This window comes from Erythrolamprus reginae, chromosome 7 (genome assembly GCF_031021105.1).
Source record: "Erythrolamprus reginae isolate rEryReg1 chromosome 7, rEryReg1.hap1, whole genome shotgun sequence".
NCBI classification, from domain to species: Eukaryota; Metazoa; Chordata; class Lepidosauria; order Squamata; family Dipsadidae; genus Erythrolamprus; species Erythrolamprus reginae.
Genome location: NC_091956.1, coordinates 42,461,893 through 42,472,224, shown reverse-complemented (window position 1 = coordinate 42,472,224; position 10,332 = coordinate 42,461,893). Strand labels below are relative to the sequence as shown.

General features: G+C 41.6%; 1 protein-coding gene across 2 annotated transcripts in view; it reads left to right on the top strand.

Annotated features, from left to right (window-relative positions):
- The first annotated feature begins 678 nt into the window (after positions 1–678).
- CBR4 (carbonyl reductase 4) overlaps positions 679–10,332 on the top strand; it is a 101,352-nt gene continuing 91,698 nt past the window's right edge. For both annotated transcript variants that reach the window (XM_070757402.1, XM_070757401.1), the window contains exon 1: positions 679–929. The gene's annotated coding sequence lies outside the window, so the exon portion shown is untranslated. The remainder of the gene's footprint in view (positions 930–10,332) is intronic.

The following is a 10,332-nucleotide window of genomic DNA, read 5'->3' as shown; positions in this document are numbered from 1 at the left end:
ATATTTTAATAATGAGAAAACTACATATATATTTTTAAAAGAAACCTTTCCCTTTATTTTAATTGATAGCTTGATGCACCATGATGCGAATACGTTTTTAAATAAGGCTTCATTTACAAATGTTGCCAAATGGAACTTTTGCCTGCTTGAAGACCTCAGTGGGATTGCATGGCATGCCCATTTTTAAAAAAGTGGATGGGATTAGGTTTATAGATTTTTAAAGACCCTACCCCCCCCCCACCAAATTTGGGGTGTAATGGTCAGTCCATTGGACTGCATTAAGGAGATTCATGTTCTACACCATCCTTGGACCTAAACACTTAGTAGATGCCTTTGGGCTTTCATGGTGTGGAAAATAAGATGGAGAAGAAAAGGTGTAATATAAATCTAATAAATAATTCATTACAATCGTCTATCATACATTAACCTTATAACCATAAATAACAGCATTTAACCACCCGAGAAGCACTTGAACACTGTCAATAAGTAAAACAATTACTAATTCCACCAAAAGACAATTTTAAAAAATCTAGTATCAGTTCAACACAAGGCGAACAAAACAATTGCTACTGCCACATTGTGGGCATCGCTAAACGCCAACTAAAAAGACGACGGTACTGAAGAGATGTCAGTCAGGGAAGTCTCTCAAATGATGACCACGCCTCTTTCAGGATAAGGACCGCCCATTCTGGGTTAAAGAACTCACGGCCTAGAGACCTTTTTCGAAGAGAAGAGGGACTTTAAGGCTTCCAACCGACTCTCTTCGCTTTCCAGGAAGCAGATTAGAGACGCAACCCGGGCGACTAAATGATCCAAGGTTTAGCCAGCATTAGCCGCGTTTCGGTCACGTGATCACCTCGCCCACTCGCCAAGACCGCCTCCTCCTGGCCTTTTCCCTGTCCGCTCTTCCGCCCTGCGCGCTTTATGCGGTAGGTACAACAGTCTCGGTCGGTGGACATGTGACGTTCGCGTTCGGCCGCGTGGCCCAGGGTTGTGGCTTTGTGCTGGCTTGCATCCCTGCAGCGTCCGAAGCTGCAGTTCCGTGTTATTGCAGCTTGAGTGGAACGCTGTCTTTGGAGAACGCCATTCTCGGGGTGCGCGAGTAACGAGTCTGAGTATTACATTCTAGGCTAGCAGGATGTAAAAGCACTGTTGGCGATCACATGGGCGAAAAGCACATCTGCGCCCGAAAAACTCGCTTTAACAGATTAACAAAGTTGGAAGGGACCCTTGCAAGTCATCTAGTCCAACCGCCTGCCTAAGCAGGAGACCCTATCTAAGATCGAACTCGCAACCTCAAGAGCTCCACCTCTAGGTTCATTCCATGACTGACAACAAAAAAATAGTACTTTTACTGTGCGGCGTTGCAGAAACCCCTTAACTATGCTTTGCTATTTAAATCCTAATCCCCACGTTCAGTCTGTTTCCAAACCAGCTGCTTCCCATCTGGGATCCTCTGAATGATAAGGATCTCGGTTCCATTGCTGCAACCAATAGAGGGCAGGCTAAACTGGAGGGTGCCAGATTGGGGAAGATGGTCGCAGTTGAATCCTAAAGGATTTATGCTCTGTGATTAGAAATATTATAGCATTCCGCTAAATAGATAACAAATAACTAGTTCATAAAATTAACATCAATCTGCTTCTCAAGTAGCTTCCCTCATCTAAAGATCTAAATAGCCTCAGCCAGAAAGCAACTATTTAAACGTGGCTGTGTATTTCTTACTAAACTTCCAAGAAACATATGGATAATATTTTGAAATACAAATCTTACAGTCTCTGAACATTGCCACTGTCTGGAGTCTGCTATTTAAGACCCAACGTGAAGTTACAGCTGCTGCAGGACACACATTTATTTGCCAATACAACTGACCACAGAAATACTGCAGTGCCTCCCTCTCTATCTTTGTCCTACTCCCTGCCCTGCAAGCATTTTCCTCTGACCAATGGCTCTCCACCAGCTGTAGGCCTGATTCCCATCCTACTACATCCTACACACTCATCTTCACTTATCTTTTGAAAAGTTCCAGAGCCTTCCATAGTACTGAAACAAATCAGTTTGTTGCTCGGCTGCATGATTCCATTCTGCAATTATCTGCAGTACTGTGAAACCTCATTAAGAAAACAAAACAGTTTAATAATAATAATAACTAATAATAATTTATTAGATTTCTATGCCTCCCCTCTCTGTAGACTCAGAGCGGCTCGAAACAAAATAATAACAGTGTAACAAATCTAATATTAAAAACATCTAAAACCCAACATTAAAACCATACAACACAATCATACCATGCGTAAACTATATAAGCCTGGAGAATCTCAATTCCCCCATGCTGGGCGACATAGGTGGGTCTTTAGCAACTTATGAAAGGCAAGGAGGGTGGGGGCAGTTCTAATCTCTGGGGGGAGTTGATTCCAGAGGGCTGGGGCCGCCACAGAGAAGGCTCTTCCCCTAGGGCCCGCCAGATGACATTGTTTAGTCGACGGGACCCGGAGAAGGCCAACTCTATGGGACCTTATCGGTCACTGGGATTCGTGCGGCAGAAGGCGGTTCCGAAGGTATTCTGGTCCGATGCCATGTAGGGCTTTATAGGTCATTACCAACACTTTGAATTGTGACTGGAAACTGATCGGCAGCCAGTTCAGGCTGCAGAGTGTTGGAGAGATGTGGTCAAATCTAGGTAGCCCCACAATAGCTCTCGCGGCCGCATTCTGCACGATCTGGAGTTTCCGAACATTCAAAGGTAGCCCCATGTAGAGAGCGTTGCAGTCATTGAACCTCGAGGTGATGAGGGCATGAGCAACTGTGAGCAATGGCGCCCTGTCCAAATATGGTTGCAACTGGTGCACCAGGCGAACCAGTGCAAACGCCCTCCTCGCCACAAGTGAAAGTTGGTGTTCTAATGTTAGCTGTATGTGAGTTGTGAACCCTCTCCGAGGGGGGCAGTAGTTCCCCCCCAGGCTGATGGATGGACAGCTGGAATTGTCCTTGGGAGACAGAACCCACAGGGTTGAGTTTGAGCCTGTTGACACCCATCCAGACCCTAACAGCCTCCAGGCACTGGCACATCACTTCCATTGCTTCACCGACTGGACATGGGGTGGAGATGTACAACTGGGTATCATCAGCATATTGATGATACCTCACCCCATTCCCTTGGATGATCTCACCCAGCGGTTTCATGTAGATATTAAATAGTAAAGGGGAGAGGACCGACCCCTGAGACACTCCACAAGGGAGAGACCTAGAGGTCGACCTCTATCCCCCAACACTGACTGCGACCGACCAGAGAGGTAGCAGGAGAACCACTGAAGAACAGTGCCTCCCACTCCCAACATCTCCAACTGGCGCAGAAGGATACCATGGTCAATGGTATCGAAAACCGCTGAAAGGTCAAGAAGCACCAGGACAGAGGACAAACCCCTGTTCCAGGCCTGCCAGAGATCACCCATCAGCGCCACCAAAGCAGTTTCCGTGCTGTAGCTGGGCCTGAATCCTGACTGTTGAGGGCCTAGATAATCGACGTCTTCCAAGGACCATAAAGGGAAGGTTGGAAACTGGATGATAGTTATTAAGGGTCCAGGGAAGGCTTCTTGAGGAGGGGGTACACAAATGCCTCCTTGTAGGGAGCCGGGAAGGACCCCCTCCCCAAAGAAGCGTAGATAATCTCCTGGACCCAGCTCCGTGTCACCTCTCTGCTGGCTGAAACCAACCAAGAGGGACATGGATCCAGTAAATAGGTGGCTCGCAGCTCCAATGGCCTTGTCCACTTCATCAGGTGTCACCAAGTCAAACTCCTCCCAGACAGGTGGACAAAGGCGGGCCCCGGTCACCTCAACTGACTCCAATCGAAGTCAAGGTCCGTCCGGATTTGAGCGATTTTATCAGCGAAAAATGTGTTAAAATCCTCGGCACTACACTGCAAGGGCTCCCCAGCTCCCCCCTGGTTAAGAAGGGAGCGAGTCACCCTAAACAGAGCGGCCGGGCGAGATTCCACTGATGCAATCAAGGCGACATGATACACGCATCTTGCTGCCTTGAGTGCCACTTTGTAAGTCTTAATATGAGCTCTTACAAGTGTTTGATCGGATTCAGATTTACTTTTCCTCCACTGCTTCTTTAGATGTCTCTTCTGGCGTTTCAACTCCTTGAGTTCCTTGGTGAACCAAGGAGCTCTCCGGGATCTAGTGCCTCCGTCGCAGCCTTGTTCCAGGCCACGGCAAGAGACTCTGCCAAACTGTGGACAAGTGAATCTGGTAGAACCCCAAGTGCCCACTGAAAGCCCTCTGGGTCCATTAGGCGTCTGGAGCAGAACCACCTAATCAGTTCCACCTCCCTGCCGGGGAGGATTGGAGCCATGAAGTCGAGCCATAGCAGGAAATGGTCTGACCATGACAAAGGCAAGACATATAAGCCTCTTAGTCTCAGACCATTACTCAATTGCTCCAAGAGAAATATCATGTCAGATGCATGCCCCCCCTCGTGAGTCGGACCCTGAACTACTTGAGTCAGGTCCATGGCTGTCATGGTGGCCATGAACTCCTGTGCTGACCCAGAGGATCCACCGAGTGAAGGCAGATTGAAGTCCCCCAGGACAATAAGCCCAGGGAACTCCACCGCCAACCCAGCTACTTCCTCGAGCAGCACAGGCAGGGCTGTTGACATGCAGCTGGGAGGCAGGTATATGAGCAACAAGCCCACCTGAACCCTTAAGTCCAACTTCACCAGGAGGGACTCACAACCCGCAATCTCGGGAACAATGAGTCTGCATAGGCAACGTGACTCCCTGGCTATAATAGCTACTCTTCCTCCCCTTCCCTGGGGTCGAGGCTGATGCCTTACCTGAAACCCGACTGGGCAAATTTCAGAGAGAGGGACTCCTCCCTCCAGGCCCAGCCAGGTTTCAGTCACAAAAACCAGGTCAGCCTCCTCATCCAGGATCAAATCCCGGATGAAGAGAGCTTAATTTACCATTGACCTGGCATTGAGTAGCAGCAGCTTGAGCCCAGGGCCCAAATTACACTCGACACTAGCACCCCTGGTTGAGCTCATGGGGCCGGAACAGATGATCACTTTCAAGCAGCGATCCCTTCTTCCCCTGGCTTGCCCCGAAATGGCAGCTATGAGGAAGTTTGTCTCATAACTGCCATTTTATACCCATCCACAAGCAGGCATGGGCAAAATGGCAGCCATTTTTGGGCCACCACCACCCAGTCCAGAGACAACTCATTCCATTTTGCTGATTTAGTAAAGTTGCACTGTGTGGGGGATTTGTGCATGCGTCGAAAGAGATAGACGCCTCTACAGAGAACTCCCTAATGTGAATTAAGAAAAGTGAAAGTTAACCCCTGACAACCCTCTCTGGCTTGGTGGAAAGCGGATTGAGAGGAAGAGAACTAAACGGAGTTTTTGAAAACATTACAAAAAAGAAGCAAGCTGCTGTTTTAAATGTGAGTAGGGGAAAATAGAGAACAAAGGAAAAATGGCGACTACTCCGGATTTGGGGGGGGAAATGGACTCACTGTTAACGGCATTTGCAAATATGGGGCAGCAACTCAAAGAGATGCAAAAGGCAATAACTGCCGTCAGTGCTGGTGTAACAGATTTAAAAGAGCAGTCGAAAGCACAAGATCTGAGAATTGTGAAACTGGAGGAGGGGAAAGTTCGCCAGGAGTCACACATAAATAACTTAGAAGACAGACAAAGGAGATCTAATCTGCGTTTGAGGGGCTTCAAGCAAGATTTTGTTGAGGGTAAACGTCTCATCCAAGCAATCCATCAATGGTTTGGTGAAAATAACATTAAATGTGAATATGAGAGAGCACACTGGGTATTTGGCCCTCGGAGTCAAGGAAATCAAAAGGATATTATTGTAAGATTCATTTCGGAAAGGAGGGCAGCAGAAATTTACAGAGAATTAAAGCAAATTCCAAATTTACATTATATATATATATTTTTTTAATTTTTAAAAAAATTTATTATACAAATAATACAAAATATAACATAATATACAAAACATAAAACAATGATCGTAACAATTGAGAACGATCGAATGGCGTATCGATTGACAAGATACAAATTGTGAACTAGAAAAAGAGAGGGGAAAAAGTAGATAGGGAGAAGGTAGAGAGAAAGAGGGAAAAAGATAGAAAGGACAGAGAACGTAGAAAAGATAAAAAGGGTAAAAGGTTGGCGAGTGTCCGGGGGAACTGTATTGAGAACGAGAACTGTTTCTTATTTCATTAGCTTGTTACCATGGTTCGGTTTATTTATCAAGATTGGTTAGTGCAGGTGTTGAGTTAATCCAGTTAAAGAGATTTTAGAAAGCAATAGTAAAGATACTGTCAATATATATATAAATTCTCTTGATATTATATTAAATATAAAATAGCTATATACCAGATTTGTAACTGGTCGTGCTTATATCTAACATATCATTCTTATGGCGTGTTATTCTCACTCTTTTTTCCTATCCAATTATAAAAAGGATCCCAACAGTTATTGAATGTATCCACTGTTTCGTTTCTTACTATTATAGTTAATTTCATCATCTCTGCGCAGTATGTAATTTTTTTTGTTATTGCATCATTCGGAGGTGTCTCCTCATTCTTCCACCACTGCGCAAAGGTTAGTCTGGCTGCTGTTGTTAAGTGGACAATTAATTGAATTTGGGATTTAGGTAATTTTTGTCTAATAATGCCCAAAAGAAAACATTCAGGGGTTTTTTCTATTGTTATTTTAAGTATTTCGTCAATCCAAGTTCCAATTTTATTCCAATAGGTTTTAGCTTTTGAGCATTGCCACCATAAATGAAAATAGGTGCCTATTTCTTGGTGACATTTCCAACAATAAGGTGAAAGTTTATTATTTAGTTTTGTTAATTTAATCGGAGTAATATGCCACCTGTAAAACATTTTAACTAAGTTCTCTTTATAGGATGTGGCAATAGTCAATTTATAATTTCTGCTCCAGAGTGTTTGCCACTCCTCTTCCTTAATTTCTTTTTTGAAATCCATATTCCATTGTTTTACATTGATTTTTGTGTTAATATTATCCAATTCATTATAGTTTAGGTAGCAATAGAATTTTTTAATTAATTGTTCTTGGGCTTCTATACACAGTTTGTCTAACAGTGCATTTTTTATTATTCCAGGGTTACTTTTGTCCTTGTTAAATTTAGTTTGTATCTGTAAGTATTCCCACCACTCCGTTTTTTGACCTAAATTTTCCAATTCTATTCTTGATCTAATTTCCCCGTTAGAATTTAATATATCCTTGTACCTTATTATATTGTTTTTTTTATGGAAATTAGGATGCACATATGCTTCTAATGGGACATACCATGTAGGGATTCCTTTGTAAAGTTTAAACTTAATTTTTTTCCAGGTAAGTATTAAAGATTTCCTAATCAGATGGTTAGTAAAATATTTATGGGTCCTTGGCTTCTCATCCCAAAGATAGTAGTGCCATCCTAAGTGAAGGTTGTGACCTTCTAAGTTAAGTAATCTGGTGTTAGCTAGGCTCATCCATTCTCTCATCCATGTTAGTGAAGCGGCAATATAGTAGTCTTTCCAAATTGGGAGAGCCAGACCTTCTTCATCTTTCCTATCCTGTAGGTACTTTAGCCGAATTCGAGGACGCTTGTTCTGCCAAATGAAGTTACTAGTAATTTTGTTCAATTTTATAAAGAATTCTTGTTTCAATTGAATTGGGATCAGTGTTCCCTCTAATCTTTTTGGGGGGTGGGCAGAAAAGTATAGTGTCTGAGTGGCAGTCCCTTTGGGACTGGGCGGCACTCTTTCCCTCTCACTCTTTCCCTCTCGGCTTCTGGGCAGGTTTGAAAAACTCTGAGTTGATGATGATTTTTAAGTGAGCCATTGCTCACTGCTCAGCTTAGAGGGAACTATGATTGGGATTGTTTGAAATAGGAACAATATTTTGGGCAAAATGCTAAGTTTTATAGCCGCGATCCTCCCAAGTAAGGAGAGTTGTAAATTTTTCCATTTCAACAAGTCGAGTTGTATTTTATCTATTAGTTTATTGTAGTTGTTTTCTTTTAAACTGGACACTTTATTTGTCAAATTAATGCCTAGATATTTGATTTTTTTAACTATTTGGATATCAAGTTTGGCTGTTAAGATAGCTTTCTGCGGTTCTCTCATATTTTTGGTTAAAATTTGAGTTTTAGTTTTGTTTATTTTAAGACCTGCTGCTGTGCCATATTCTTCTAGGACGGCCAGTAGTTTAGGTCCTGATGCTAAAGGTTCTTCAATGATAAATACCAGGTCGTCCGCGAAAGCTTGTAGCTTATAAGTTTCATTTTTGCATTTTAGCCCTTTTATATCCTCCTTTTTTCTAATGATTCTAGTTAGAACTTCTAATGTTAGGATAAACAGTAGTGGGGACAGTGGACAACCTTGTCTCGTTCCTTTGTGAAGGGAGATTTTTGTCAATATATCTCCATTGAGGATGATATATGCTGATTGGTCTGTATAGATGGCTTTTATTGCGTTTATGAATTTAGGGCCAAATTCCATATATTCAAGTTGTTTGAATATAAATTTCCAGGACACGTTATCAAAAGCCTTCTGAGCATCAAGAAAGATTAATGCCACTTGTTTTTCACTATGGGCTTCGTAGTATTCCAGGGTGTCCAATACTATTCTGATATTATTCTTTAACTGTCTCCCGGGGAGGAAGCCGTTTTGATCCGAATGTATGAATTGGTTTAGGAATCCTTTAATTCTGCTAGCTAGGATGGAGCTAAAAATCTTATAATCGGCGTTTAGAAGAGAGATAGGGCGGTAATTAGCTATGTCTGTAGGGTCTGTATCTTTTTTTAATATTAGCGCTAGGTTTGCTTCAGTCCAGGATGTTGGAATTATGCCTCTATCTAGGGCTTCGTTTAAAGTTTCTAGCAGGGCCTTTTCCATTTCTTTGGGGAGGTCTTTATAAAATTCGGGTGGGAGGCCGTCAGGGCCCGGGGCTTTGTTATTTTTCTGCCCTTTAATTGCTTCTTTTAATTCTATGTCAGTAATTGGTTTGTTTATTGTATCTATCACTTCCTGGGGTACTTTGGGGAGGTTAGCCTGTTCTAAGATTTCTAGTATTTTTTGGTCATGTTCAATGTTAGCAATATTTTCAGGGTTATCATAGAGTTTACTGTAAAATTCCCTAGCAATCTGTTTTTTCCTCTCCAGGTCATGGCATATTTCCCCATTTGTTGTCTTGAGGCAGTTTATGAGTTTCTTTTCTTTTTGTTTTTTGAGTTTATTAGCTAACCATTTGCTAGGTTTGTTGGCATTTTCAAAGTTATATTGACTACAGCTTTTAATTTGTTGTGCTAGGTTTTGTTGATCTATTAAATTTAACTCGTGTTTTATTTGTGACATTTTTTGTTTGAGTTCTTTTTTGGGGGGATATTTTTGTAGGTTTTCTTCTAAAGATCTATATTCTTCTTCAAGTTTAATCAGTTTCTGTTTTTTTACTTTGTGTTCTTTGGCCATATACGAAATAGCTATTCCTCTGGTTACGGCTTTGGCTGTATCCCATACATTTTGAAGGCTAGTGTGTTCTTTAATGTTTTCTTGAAATAAAAATTTCATTTCTGTTTGTAACTTCTGTTTAAAACTTTCCTGGTTAAGTATAGATTTTTGAAGCGTCCATCTAGGACATTGTTTATTTCCTTTCCATATTACTTTTAGCGCATTGTGGTCTGAAATAAGGTTGGGTTCTATCTCTACAGATTGAAATTTGGTATTGAGTTCTATTGTGGTCCAGACCATATCCAGTCTTGACCAAGATTGGTGCCTATCTGAATAGAAAGTGAATTTTTTGAGGTTAGGATTTCTGTCTCTCCAACTGTCTTTAAGTTTTAATTCTTTAATTAAGTCAAAAAAGGCTTTAGGTAATATTTTTTTCTTGTGCTTATTCCTTTTATCGTTATTATAGTCCAGTTCCTTATCGATTATTCCGTTAAAATCCCCCAATAAGCAAATATTGTCCGTAGCATATTCTTTTATGGTATTAAGTAGTTTTTTATAAAATCTTTCTTGGCCTTCATTCGGGGCGTAGATATTAATTAAGGTTATTGTTTCTAATTCTTTTTGTAGTTCTAATATCAAAACTCTACCTTCTCTATCTTTATATTTCAGTTTAGCTTGAATGTTGGGATTAATATAACAAATTACACCTCTCTTTTTTTCGGACGCTAGAGATGTAAACAGGTTCCCAAGTTTATTTCTATTAAGAAGATGTTCAAATTTGTTTTTAATATGCACTTCTTGCATTGCAATAATATCTAAGTTTAATTTAGCAATTTAATTTAAAATT